Source organism: Uloborus diversus, chromosome 2 (assembly GCF_026930045.1).
Source record: "Uloborus diversus isolate 005 chromosome 2, Udiv.v.3.1, whole genome shotgun sequence".
Taxonomy (NCBI): domain Eukaryota; kingdom Metazoa; phylum Arthropoda; class Arachnida; order Araneae; family Uloboridae; genus Uloborus; species Uloborus diversus.
In genome coordinates, this window is record NC_072732.1 from 60,083,584 (window position 1) to 60,098,709 (window position 15,126).

General features: G+C 34.0%; 1 long non-coding RNA gene across 1 annotated transcript; it reads right to left on the minus strand.

Moving 5' to 3' along the window:
- Nucleotides 1-2,369: 2,369 nt before the first annotated feature.
- On the minus strand, nt 2,370-8,340 carry LOC129217502 (uncharacterized). The gene is made up of 3 exons (XR_008580222.1): nt 8,061-8,340; nt 7,843-7,963; nt 2,370-2,601 (listed from the first exon to the last, which is right to left on the minus strand). It is a non-coding gene; the product is annotated as an uncharacterized LOC129217502 (long non-coding RNA).
- Nucleotides 8,341-15,126: the final 6,786 nt, after the last annotated feature.

The following is a 15,126-nucleotide window of genomic DNA, read 5'->3' on the forward strand; positions in this document are numbered from 1 at the left end:
ATTCCTATTATTTTTCGCGTTCAAAAAATAATAATTCTACTTTTATGTCCTTAAAATGAAATAAAAATAATTTTTAAAAAATTAAAAGCTACAAAAATACATTTATTTTAAATAAATTAGAATTTTTTTTTTAAATAGGTTTTTTTTTTCTTTAATAATTAGAAAATGTGATTTTCAAAGTTTCAACACAATCGGATAATATCAAACCGTTCAATGAGGGTAAAGTTGAGAAAAACAGCGATTTTCAACAAAAAAGTTTTTTTTTTTTTTCTGACACCAAAACTTCTGGTCTCATTTAAAAGGAAATTTTGCTGTCTTAAAGTTTAATCTAATCCACATTTTTTAATAAATTGATTGAGTAGTATTTGGGACTTTTCAAGTGAGGTAGCACTAGATACCATCAAAATTGCATTAAAAGATTAATTCATCAAAGTATAAACCACAGTAATTCTTCTAGCAAGATGTTAGTATTTATTCATAATGTAACGTTTCGAAAGCAAAAAACAAGAGCATATGCAATGCTTCAGGGGTTCTGATTAAAAAGGGGGAGATTAAATGAAAATGGCTCTACCTGCAAGTTCTAGCGCATCGCAACCATGAATTTAATACAGAAAAATGACAATCTATTGATTGGTCTCATGCCTCACCAAAGTATAGCATGTTACATTCCAATTTCCAGCTTTTGCTCCATAATTCTAAAGAGAACTCATTCAACTTTGCTTAATTTATTTAGAGCATCTTCTGCGACAAGACATTGCTTTTGGAGGTACCCTGCTATGTTCATCGTCCTGTTGAATGGAAAAGTGCATATATTTTTTCAAAATATCGGCACATCAACCTCCTGTATTTGGAGAGAGCGCAGCGTGAGTAGTGTTGGGAATACGACAGTGGAAGTGGCATCGATGGATGGCAAGTTCCATTCGTGCCATTTTTAGGCCTGGGCTCCACATGCGCGGAAAACCGAAAGCGTCGGCATGAACGGAATTTCCGATTCAGTCGTATTCCCGCGCAAACGGGTGGTTTTTGAGAGCAGAAAAGACAACGCGGAATTCTAGAGCGGAATTCCAGAGCGCCATCTGCAGGTGGCTTCTGGACGTTCAGCTTTTTGTTTTGGTATCAGCGGGAAAAATGGATGATCAAGACGAAGAGATCGCCGTGGCGAATTAATTTTTTTAAATTTGACCACTACAATTAAAAATAAAATAAATAGAATAGAATAAAAAAAGGGGGAGAAAAAAAAACAAAAGCATTCTAAGTGACTGAGGAAGATACTGCAAGAACGGGAAAAAAAAACTAGGCTTTCAAGCTACTTTGATAAGAGAGCTGAAGGTGAATTCTACCCCATTCATGAACGATCCACTGTAGATGTTTTTTATGATGAGCTTAGATTTCGTGAATTTGACATTGCTGGAGCCAAAAGAGAGAGAGAAAAAAAAAAAAAAAAACAAGGTGAATGAATAAATTTTTACTTGAATAAATCTCCAAACAAAACCATACAGTGTGATATTCAGTAAGAAAAATTGAAAATCATGAAAAATTAAGATTACACACGACGTATATTATTTCTTCCCCCTTTTTGGATAATAAACAATAATAATTTCAATTAATTCATTCATATTTTCAATATTTTAATTTGATTTAATATTTCATTAAGGAAAGCTATTGTTTTTCTAAGAGAGCTAATATGGAATTTTAACTACAAGAATCAGCCAAAAATAGTGAAATTTTGGTGTTTTATCTTTCTAAAGAAGTTTATGTGCCTGAAGAGGGGGGGGGGGATTTTATAAATAATATATAAGAATGTAACAAACTAAAGAAAAAAATATATATATAATGCCTAGATCTTCAGGAAAACCACAGTTGGTTGAACAGCTAATTACACTTCAACTGTTGATATTATCCATTCATTATTTCATTGATGTTAAGATATAACATAGTAACAAAAGATACTAGCATTTTGCTGGTTTTATAGAGCGTTTTGTTAACATTTTATTTGAATTAAATGTTCTACAGAAATTTGTTAGCAAAACTCATAAAATCAAACTGAGAACGAAAACATTTATTAAATCTTAATTTTAGACCCCAAAAAGTTTGATTTTTTTTAAATTCAAACCACTTCACCCCACAACCTTATTATATAATCATTACTGGCCTAAAACTATTTTGTGTTATAAATTTTAATATATTGTTCTGAACGTTTCATTGTTCACTAAATCTCATTATGTTTAATTTATTTAAATATTTTTAATTCTAATCAAAAGCATTCAAAGCTTGCATTTTTACAAAGCTCACTAATACTTCACACATCAGTGAATCAAAATAAACACACAAATAAATAATTTTTTTATTTAACATGATCCACTTATTTACATATTTTAACTCAATTTATTCTGCTGTATTAAAAGTTCAATGTCAGACATTGCTTTAATATTTTTTTTTCTCCCTGAAAGGAATTTAGATTTAACTAGAAAATTCTTGAAATGGGATCATCTTTAACTAAACATTCTCCTTTGCTTTCTTGACAGCAAAATGGCAGTTCTACTTAAGTCATTCCTGCATCAGCATTAATCCGCCAATCCTTCTTTAATGTGTTTGCTCGATCTGAAATATAAAATAAATTTGTTTACACACAAATCAGGTAACTGCAGCAGTAGAGCCTGATGTAGATCCTTGGCAGGATCAATGGTACAAACAGAAAATTTTCTTTTGGGGTAAACTTTTTCCTAGCTTCAAAGCAAAGGTACAACATATGTATACACAGACACACAACCAGTTTATAAGAGTTTATCCCCGTCAAAGAGCTTTGCTTTTATTATGGAGGTGGTCATTCATAAAGGCCAAAGTTAATCTTTTCCTCTTTTTTGAGGCCTCACACTTTCTCAGGAACAACACCCTCCCGTTTTTAATCTGAGGTGATTATTGAATAGGGCTGGGGTCTTCATAGTGACAATAGTTTAAAAAAAAAAAAAAAGGGAAAGAAACTAATATGCAGCACAACACATAAGTATATAACTGAGTAGTGAGCAGTAGAGACAATCATTGCAGTTCAAGGGATGTTGAAAAAAGCTTAAATTCTCATTTGAATCTAATTTTTAACAGACGGTTAGTTTTCAGATTATTTGTATAATGTTTGAAATTTGATTCAACTGAACAAACTATAATAAGAATATATTTAACATACTTACTAATTTAAGTTTTCAATAATTGGTTACAAAGCTCATTTTTGTCGTGTAATTTAGGTTTAGTTGCTTTGTTGATCAAAGTAGATAGTTTTTAATACTTCTTGATTTGAACAATCATTTCTTTGAAAGATAGTTTTGAAGAAGCAAAAAATCTTTTTGGACGGTGTCACATACACAAACATTAATAAGAGCTATAGTATAGAAAATGCTCAGTTAAACTATTTTCCTTTAATGATCGTGTTCTCTCAAATGATTTATTAATTAGTACTTATATATAACTCTGGCAATCATATCATCTATTTTGTACTCAAAATATTCATCATCAACTGCTTTGAGGCACTAAACACTTGATATTCAAGTTTCAAATTATTTTCTAATAATAATATAGGCTATTCGGATTTCCTAAACAATACAAAAAAAAACAGTTAACCGGTAGGATAGGGTTCTGAAGAGAGCTCTGATTTTGTATCCAGAGCAGGAGCTGAGCAACCCCTGATCCAGCAGCCCCAGAGGAAAGGATTTGGAATAGGAACTTGGGGGACATTGACTATGAAAACATTAAATGTGCCCCAGTCACAATTAGTGAACACGGACATCAATCTCTTCAATCATACCTTCTGGAAACCCTATGTTGATGAGAGTATTTGTTTTCTCAACTTGGGTGAGCACCAAAGCTCTACCAAAAGGGGTCTTAAGTGGATGGCTGCTCGCCATTAATGCCTGGTTTGAACAATGGTGGATTGAGAAAGATATTTATATGAAGTTTTCGCTAACTTAAGAGGCCGTAGACAATAAGGGGCAAATTCCCTGAATGACACCATCGAGGGTAGAATACTTTAAGGAAATGGAGACGTACATCCACCCACCGCAGGCGGCTAGCATTGTAATATAAGGCAGCAAATGTTGCAATAATGCACAAGTATAAAAATATATTCTTCTTCACAGTGATTTTTTAAACAGCCTCAGATCAGTAGCACCAACCTACCCACTTTTTACCAGAGGGTCGCACCGCATATGAAAATGATTCACACAGGCCAGAATGCAAATGAAATTTTCAACTATAAAATTTTGTAGAAAAAAGGGGGAAATTAAAAACCTAGAATTATTGCTTTTTCTACTTGATGCTTACATTATAATTGCTTTTGTTTTCCAGAAACCAATTTGTTTATTTAACTACAAATTTTGATATTGTGACTAATTGTAGTTTTTAATTTGTGACATTGAACAAAACAGCGCCTAGGTGGTTGGAGTTCTGCCCACGAGAAAGAGCATATGATTCAGAAGTTGGGAAATACTCAACCCCTCACTTTTAGAAAGGGGAGGGGGAGGGCACAAAAGGAACTAAATGCTAACTCTTGAAATAAAATTTGCATTAAAAAATAATTTTAAATTTCTAATTCATACATGTACATATAATTTTGCATGATAATATTTTTAATTTTGACATCATGTATTTAAATTATGGTTTCCGCAATCCTGTGTGTGTGTGCTGCGTATGTGTAGGCATGTGTGTATGCAGGCTTGCCTGTGTGTAGGCAGGAGTGCCCACCCACGAAGGGCAAAGGCACAACCCCCCCCCCCCATTTTGCAAAGACCCCCAAAAACATGAGCCCCCCAAATGAGAAAAATACCCCTCAAATCCCCCTAAAAACTTCAATGGCGCAGTCTGCGCCATGAAAGGGGTGCCCCTAGGTGGGCACCCCTGGTGTAGGCATGTGTTTAAAGTAATAATAGAGATGAGCTTGGCTTAGGCCAGGCTTGGGCTCTAGAATGTAATACAGATTTAGGCTTAAACTCATAGTGAAATATTCAATCGTCAATCTCCATACAAATACAAAGTAAACAGAAATAATTATATGTTGTGAAAAATAGCATTTTAATCAGTTGGAATTTGAAGAACGTGATAATAGTTTCTTTTAAGGACTTTAATCCTTTTTACTTCTTTAAATGTTTGAATTGATATTTGCCTCACATCACTAGCTTTGTCAGAATTCCTGCCAGAGGGATTTTTTTTTTGTCGAAACAGTCCTTAAATGCATAAAAACTGCTGTTTAAGGATCTACAAAAATTTCCTAACCAAGGCCTTTGAGATATGTCTTTACCCTGAACCCCCCCCCCCCCCCTCCTTTTGCAGTGCTTCTGCCTCATGTGTAAAGTTAACAAAAATTAAAACAGAAAATTAACAGATATTTATAGTATGTTTTGAATTACTGTTACAAAGTATGAAATAGTAATGCATCTGAAGTGGAGCATTTCAAGAATTTTTTATTAAAATATTCTTCATTAAAAGTTTGAAAAACAAAAAAATTCAAATGTTGGGCACTCACAGGTTAAGTTTTTATGCAAGAAGTTTTCCTCGGTTTCGAATTCTGATATGAGAAATATCAACCGGGTTCGGGCTTTCAAAAATGAGCACTAACTCATGAGCAGGGGCGGACAGGGTCTCATAGGCGTGCGGAGGGCTTCAGAAATGGGGGTACCAATGTACCAAGAAGTTGAAATTGCATTTGTAAAAGCTCCCACACTTGTTCGCTTAAGGAAAAATTTTAAATATTTTGAGTAAAAAAGCATTTTTAAAGCGTATGAGGCAAGAAATTAATGTGCCTTAAAATATAAGATTTTAACCACTTTTACATTACCTTTCATTTCTATGTGCTAACGGGGGTACCACGGTACCCCTGGTGACCCCCGTGTGCACGCTTATGCTGGGTCTACCAAGAAGGGGCGAACCTTGACTACCAAAAAGGCGCTAAAAAATAAATAAATAAAATGAAGGTGCACAGGTTTGAGGGCAGGGAAAAAAATGAAGGCACACTTAATTTTTGACATCTTGAATTCAAAAAATGTTTTTTGCAATCACAAGTGTGTGTGTATGTAGACGTGTATGTGTGTAGGCGTGTGTGTGAATAGATGTGTGTACGTAGATGTGTGTGTGTGCAGACGTGTATGTGTGCAAATGTTTATGTGTGCAAACGTGAATGTGTGTAGGCATGTCTGTGTGCGTGTGTAGGGCATATAGAACTCACCACCCAGGTTTGGTCCCGCTTGAGTTTGTAGAGGCTCAGGTCCAAAAATCTTAAGTTTAGCTTTGTATGAATGAAAACAATTTGTAATGACAAATTGTGGCGACAAAAAATTGTCTACCTAATAAAGTATGAAACGAGCTAGACTTATTCTCGTTGTCATGATAATCTGAAAAATCAGTGCAACATCAACCTCGGTCAAGGGAGCTTAATAAGCAATTTGTAACCGTTCAAAAAAAAAAAAAAAAAAAAAAAAACGAACATCTATGATGGACAAAATGTAAAGTATTCATAGGTCTGACAAGAGGCCATCTCAATCCAGTCGGAAACAAGTGGCCCAGCTTAGAATCATGGTAGTGTGGTTAATAAATTTTATAAGGAGTTGGGGGTCGGTCAAACTAGGATCCTGCCTTGGTTTTCGGTGACCCTGAGTACATAATATCTCATCTGACTTCAAATGCTTTACTTCAAGAAAAAAAACTAACAAGAAAGAAACATCCTTTAAATGATCTCATTCAGGAATATGACAAATCCTGGGCACTGGTATCACCAGTGATGTTCCCATCATTTTTTCTTAGGGTATACTCCCAGTAATCCATTACGCACAATAAATGTATGTGATCATATACATAATAAGTCATAATGTGAAAATTTTTGAAGTTTGAGGGTATACGTTATTTTTGTAAAAAAATGTTCGAGAGTATACGATGTATATGGAATATACCCTATCAAGAGCGCCCATATGCAAAATTGCAGGGGGGGGGGGCGGCTCAAATATTTTCTCCATGGTTTAGCAGGACATTTACCCCATGGAAACTGATTTTAGTGCACGTTAGAGTTATTAAAATTTGATGTTTTTTATAACTTATTCATTAATGGCTGGAGAAGAAACGTTTTCATATTTTTGCAAAGAAAAAAAAGTACTAAAAGCAAGGAAAATCTAATTTCAAAGAGGAGGGGGGTTGGGCCCCCTTACCCCCCTACGTGGGCGCTCTTGTGCCCTATGGGAACACCACTGGTTATCACCCAGGATTTATCGCACAAGTGACTAAAAAAATCTTGTCAAACTTCTTGAAAACAAAATCTATCAGAATGCCACTGAATTCAACCATAAACTATGAGAAATAGACGTGCCTTGTACTTAAATTTTTTTTTTCTAGATCTAAAAGTTTTACTTTTTGTGCTTATTTCAATAAATAAACATTAAGTGAAAACCTTATATTTACACACTTTCCAAGTTTTTACTACAAAATCATGCAAATTAGCAAATATGTTTTATCTGTCAAACTCTGTACAAACAAATATACATATTGTAATACAATACAATAAATAATGATTACAGAGTGGTGAGAAAAAGTTTGTTATTCTCTGGCTTTATCAATATTCTAACAAAATACACGATACCAAGGTATGACCTACCTAACGCAACATTTAGAAGGTAAGCAATATTGTACTACATTACGGTGATCGAGTACAGAAGATGAACTTTTCATAAAGGTAAAATATCAAAACTATGGTGTCATTACATGATTTAAACTCAAATAAACAAAAAGAATGATCAAACAAACGGCTATCAATACATGTATTAAGCAAAAAGGAGGGTAGGATTCTTCAAAATCCAAAATGAAAGAACTAACCTTGTACTTTCGTAGAAGTATAAATCCAGTCCAGTATTAAATTCATCATCCACCAATTCATCTGGTAAAGTTTCCCTCTATTGTTTTTTTCTTTTCACCTCCTTTTTCTGTGCTTCTGGAGCTGCGAAAAGTGAATGTTTGATACAATTAAATGAAACTATGCACACATTCAGTACATTACAAAGTTATGATAAGAGTTCAACAAAAATTCCACTTACCGCAAATGCCACATTTTGTCCCAAGGATAGCGCATCTTATCGCTACTTTCTTCTCGTTGTTAATAACAGCAAAAATATTTCTTTAATTCTTCCATTAAAAAAATTGATGATACAGCATACGTTCAACTTCGGTGGCCGCCATTGCTAATGTTTACAATCTGAAGTCGAGCTCCTATTGGCTGTTAGAATGCGGAATCCGCTGGCGGAAGCAGAAAAGTTGAAATTTTTCTACTCTCGATTCAGTCGCGTTTCCGTCGGGCAGAATCGGAAAAAAACCTGTTTTTCCGATTCCGCATTCGGTTTCAGTCGGTTTTCCGCGCATGTGGAGTCCAGGCCTTACAGTACTAGCAGTGGCATGGTGTGGTGGCACCGTCATGTGTTGTTTAGGAGTATATTCACAATAGGGTTCTCAGCACGAATCAACAACTCAGCAAGAATTTTGCCTTCAGTTCCAATTTAGCTGGCATGAGCCAGTTCCAGACAGAGAAAAAAAACATGTTTGAGCTTCAAACTTCAGAACCACAAATACTGCACTGAAAGCAAAAATACCAGGCCGATCTCAGACCTTTGCAATGCATATAAACATTAGCTGGCCAGAGGTTTTCTAATTGGATGGGGGAGGAAATATCATGTACACTAATCTTTACCACGTGAATAGTTTTTCTTAACCTTACAGAATAATGTTAGCGAAGTTGAAACCCAATGCGAAATTCTTGCTAAGTAAAATTTTATATAGTAAAGTAATTTTATTACTATATAAAATTTACTACAATTAGTATTATAGTAAATTTTATATAGTATAGTTTAAGTAAAGTTATAAAATTTTATAAATTTTATATTTTGTTATATTTACAAAAGACCACTATTGTAAATATACTCCTCCACAACACATAATGTTGCTCCCCGGACCATGTCATTGCTACTACTGTTAACGGCACGAATACTGCCAAGGCCATGCCTAAGGGGAGGATTTTAATGGTTAAAATCCTCCTATTAGGGAAAAAATAATAACAAGCGAAATGAAGAAAATGTAAATGTGACTTATTAAACATTGACGTTCAAATTTGTGAATAAAGCTTTTTTTTTTTTTTTTTTTGAAACATTTACTTTGAAGTATTGCTGCAACTTACGATTGTCCTCTCTTAACCGACTGCAATAACATTTTTGGAAAAACAGTAACGCAAGAACCTCTGAAAGCTCTTGCAATACGAATATCAACTGCTTGCTTTTATAAGGAGGTTGCAACGAATTTGGAGTTTCATAAAAGGAGAAGAATCTTGCCACTATGAAGACGTATAGTAATTGGTAAAGTAATTTGCATCGGCAATCAACTCCTTCTTGTTTAGTTTATCAAGCATTATTTCAAAATATAAAATTTGATGCACATAACACGTTATAAAATAATTATTTGCTGACAAATTTTAATATTGTCTGAAATGCAGAGCATGGTAAAAAGATTCGAAAGAAGCTGTAAATTGAATTGAGACTGTTGAAGTCACTAGTGTGGCCAGAATTTACCTTCTGGGGAGCTACAGTCCTGACATGTATGAGAAATTCCGTATCAGGACTGATAATATGACTTTATGCCAAAGCTTCTGAGGAGATTTGAGCCCTCTCCCCCCTCCTTTTCTGCTACGCCCTTCATTGTGACCATTAATGGCCCTGTCCATACTGCCATCTATTAATACCACTTCCACCACCGTATCCCTACCATAACTCACACTCGTCATCGTCACACAACGCACTTTTTGTCCTACATTACTCCTCAAATTAGTGACTAAAGAGAAGGTGAACTGTGGTCTGTGAAATTGAGTTTGGATTTGTTTGTCCGCTTTTACTTTATGATACTTTTTTATTTTCCCCTTACTGCTAATAACAACTCTTTCAATAGGTTCATGATTTTCTTTACGTATATGTACCTGCGTTTCTGAATTTTACGAAAATGTTAGGGTTTCCGAGTAATATATACATACAGTAGGAGTCTCAATAATCCAAGTCTCGAAAGTTCGAGGTTCCGCCTAGTTCGAAGTGCTTACTTTATATTTCCATTTACATTTTTTAGTTCCAAAAAAAAAAAAATGATTTTCATAAAAATCTGAAAATATTTTTTTTCCTGTCGTTACACTTATTTAACTAGATACAGTAATTAATAAAAAATGCATTGAGAGAGTGTTGTCAACAACACTCCTTAAGTGACACGATATACGTGTAGTCATCGACTGCACACTATGAATTACGAAATGCCTTGAAGATAATAACTTCATGCGTGAAAGTAACATTGATTTGCCGCAAAGAACGTGCAAGCATGCCTTTTGGAATATTAGAATACCTGATGATAGTCAAAAAGGAAGGTTCAAAACTTGACGCCTCACGAGTAATGTATACGAAATAAGAAACAGGAACCTTCTATTAATAACCTTGTTTGTTGTATGCGTGATACATATGCTCGGAAGCACACAGATACAAACGTTATGAAAAAACTCATTGAAATAGATTCGGGTAACGATTCGGTCAAAATATGTTTGGTTGCCTACAAATTTGCTCGGGTAAATACGTACATACAGACTTCGTGGGAAAAAGTCCAAAAATTTATGTTGAAATTTGAGTGATATTTTTTTACGAATACAATACTGCTTTTCTTTGTACAAGGAAGTAAAAGGGGCTACTCCTTATGTATCGGAAACGTGTAAAAAATCAATGTGGAAGAATTTTCCGGATAATCCGAGTTTTCAGTAATCCGAGGTGGCATGAGCCCCAATTACCTCGGATTTTCGAGACTCTACTGTACTAGTAAAGACAAAAAGAGCTTAGTAATAAATAAAGGGTCCACGATGGTCAGCTTATTGTTCCGAGACACAACTTTGGCAGCTTCTCGGAGATAACCAAATTACGATTACGTGAATTTTCAGGTTACTTTTCATATTTTTTTAAAATTTTTCTTAAGGGTTTATTTACTTCAGAAAAGATAAAATAACAAACTATTGTTTGATTAAAATATCGTCACAAGTAAGTTGTAAATTAGTGTTCACAAGTAAGTTGTAAATTAGAGTAACAGCTTTTTATTGAGCAATCACGAATTGCTTATTATCCTCTCTCCAATCACCAAAGTTGATGTTGCTCTGGTTTTTCAAATTACCATGAAAACAGTTATTTTAATATTTATTAAGAGAAATTTTCGTCGCCATGGCTACAAATCGTTTGCGTTCATTCAAGACTGAACTTAAGCAGTTTACTTTAAAGGGGAGGGAGATGTAAAACTACGTTTTTGCAGGCAAAACACCAACATAGATAAACCTGAAGAATAAAACTTCATCTGAATACAAACTTTCCAGCAATCCCAATCATTTAAGATTGATGAGAGAGAAGGGTCATAGAAAATGCAAAAGGAAATAAATCACATGATAATTTCTTGGCTAAACCATAATACTAATGGAAACGGCATGTAGTATTAAATTTTTAAGAACAAATTAGCAACTGCTTTGATAAATAGCTTTGCAAATAAGTAGCTTCTGAATTCTTCAATGAAATCTATACATTATAAAGCAATAATTTCCTTATTTACATACTATTTTATAGTTGAAATATAAATTTTATTTGAAAAAACTCAAAGGAGTTATGGGTTTATTTGCTAACCTTGTCCTCGTGTCGTATTCATTATGAAAATGTTTCTAATTAAAACAGCTCATTTTACAGCATCTCGGTGAAATTATATAGGGTTTAGTGTTTAATTGGCTTGAAATGATAAAAGATTATTTACGTCCGCATTCAAAATAGCAAATTGCATAGTATTTATGTCCTTAAAAGTAGATTAATTGGCCTCAAGGGTTTCTGAAAGGGAAGAAAAACACATTTGAAAATAAAGTCATGAAAATTTCGCAATGAAAAATTGAAATGGAGGGGTAGCTTTTCAATTTCTTGGTTCCCCTCGAAAAATTATTTCTGTATCCGCTCCTGCGAAAAACATAACTTTTAATTCAAATCTTTAAATCCAAATTGATGGCAGGGGCTGGATGTTAGTTGTTGTTTGTTGTTAGAAACGCAGGACGGCAATTGGTTAGTGCTACCATCTAGTTGCGACATCTAGAACTACTGTTGTTGTTTGTAATGTAGAAATGGTGGTGCCATCTATGAAGAATAAAAATATATTTGAAGACTTTTAATGCGATTAAAGATTATTAATATTTTAATAAAAAATATTTAACATTATGATGCGATCAAGGGCGCCCATATAGGGGGCAAGGGGGCCCTCCCTTTGAAATTAGAACATCCTTGCTTTTAGTACTTTTTTCTTTGCAAAAATGTAAAAAATTTTCTTCTCCATCCAGAAATGAATAAATTATTAAAAATGTCAAATTTTAATGACTCTAATCTGTCCTGAAATCGGTTTCCACAGGGAAAATATTTGAGCCCCCCCCCTCCCTCCTTGCAACTTTGCATATGAGCGCCCATGGATGCGATTAAATGTTGGGTGCATCATAATGTTAATTTTTTTTATTAAAGTGATATAAATATTTATGAAACATCAGTTTAAAAAATCTTTAGTGTATGTAACTTGTTTCATAATTTCCAGATAAAATATTGGAAAGTGGAAATTTAATGGTAAAAACAACTGTAACTCTCTCTCTATCTCTCTCTCAAAGTGATACTTTGCAATGTTATATTCTCTTCTTAAATAACAGTGCTTCTAAATTTAAATACAAATCAATTTTAAATCCTATGTTGACTGACGGAATTCAATAGTTTTGTTTCAGGGACTTATTCTTGTTTAAGACAATGATGGAGCCATCATAAATTAACCATTTGTGATTGGGGGAGGAATCACTGCACATCCCTCCCCACCCCGAAAACAGAGAACAACTAACGTACTTATTGACTTCGAAAAATCAAAAATATGAAACATGATAAATGTAATAAATTGTTATTAATGCAAAATAAAAAGGCGAGGACAATTGGAATTAAAAATTATGGGGGTTTTGCATGAATTACTTTCAACGGGGTGCCCACGAGGGGTGCTCATTGATCAGACTGAGCCATTAACCTTTTTATAGGGGAAATTTTAGGATATTTTTAAGCTCATTTGGCTGTTCTCGTTCTTGTAGGGACGATCCGTAGCATTTGAAGGGGTGAAACAGGGGTCGCTCTTGGGGGGGGGGGAGACCTCGTTTTTGGAAACACTGAACTTACTAACGACAGGTTTGAAAATTTAATTTGAAATCCATGACAGAAATTTGAATTAAAATGCCTGTAGTAAAACATGTAGCTAAATTAAAACAAAAACTTGAAAGATTTTCTCAGAAAAGAATTTGCAATTTAGATTATTCAATGTAAAAAAAATAAAAAAACTCAAGGCCGTTTTTTTGTATAATGCATAATATCACATCATAAAAGTTTTGAGAAACAACGTAAGTTACAAAAGATAAATTTATTTTATTTTTTCTCGATTAAAAAAGCCATCGTGTACAAAAGTGGCTTTAAAAGGAAAAGAAAAATATTTTTGCCTAATGGTGTATTCTCATTTCATTTTATTTATTTATTTATATATTTTCCTCGTTTTATCAAAAATGAAAAAATATTTTATTTTTCACCCTGCATTGATCCGTTTTTGTATTAAAAAAACTTCCAAGTGTTGAAAGATAATTTCTCCAAAGTTGAAACAACGAATAAAAAATTCGTAGAACACTTACTTCAACAAATTACAAACAATGATAAATCCTTGATTTCTTTAAAACAGAAACGAAAAAAAAAAAATTCTCACTTTCTCAGTTATTGATATTACACATCATGATGCATCACGTAGTTTACATCAGTGGTGCCCAATCTACGGTCCGTGTGCCACATGCGGCCAGAAAAACTAACCTATATGGCCTGTTGCCTCCTTAAATGCTACAAATAGGAAACGACAATTAGTTAAAATTTCAAATTTGGAGACAAACACTTAGAAACTTGAGAAAAAGATTCAATTAATAAAATAATCAATTTTAGTTTGTAATTTTCTTTCCTTCTCCATGTTTTCCCATGTTTTTTACTAAAATTTTAAACATTTGAAATCTTACATAGGTTCGGGCCCGCGCGAGAAAGATTTTAATATGGAGTGCGGCCCTTGGGTAAAAAAAAAGGTTGGGCGCCACTGATTTACATCATTGATCATATGGACAAACATTTATCAGTAATTGAATTACATCACAAAAGATTTTAATGAAATTTGCAGCGCATGAAACGGGTTTTGACTTCAACTGAAACTTTTAAACAGAAATCTTGTACGAAGCACAAAATGATGTAAAATATACATTTTTATAAATTTTTCCATCTGTTTTAAAACTATAGATGGTTCTAGTTCTAATGAGGATTGCTGCGGAGTCGGGTTTGTGGAGTCGGAATCGGACTGATTTTGGGGAAAAGCAGTTAGAGTAGGGAATCGAAGGCTTAAAATTCCAAGAGTCGGGGTCGGAGTTGGTCATTTTCTCTCAAAGTTCGGAACACTACTAGTGCTATAGCGGAGTCGAAGTCAAACTGATTTCGCGGTAAAGGAATCCGATTTGAACACTCTAAAATACCTGGAGTCGGAGTCAAAGACGGAGTTGGTCATTTTCCCTCTGACTCCGCAGTCCTGGTTCTAGTACCCTATTTTTCTGTATCTTCAATAATTGGATTCAGAAAATCTAAATCAAAATGTAAATTTATCCATCATATATTTATTCTGTGAGTCATTACCATAGGTGCTATTTTGCATTCAGGGTTCACTTATGAGCCAGCAAATCAGGAGACAACTGTTTTCGGGGCTCAACTGACTTAAAACACATCAAATTGTGAAATAAAAAAATTTATAAGAAATTCACTGACTGTGAAAAACGAGGGGGTTGAAAGTTTAACGCTTGTATTTGTGTACCTGCATGTTTGTGGCATTGTAATTCTTAAACGGATAAAATGATATTTACAATTATTTTTTATTTGAAAGGTTCGAGAGTGTTCTTAGTCAGTTTTTCCCAATCTATGGCTAGAGGGTCGCATGAAGCCTGTGCAGCTGATTCTCGTGAAACGCTGATATACCCTATATAATCAAAAGTAT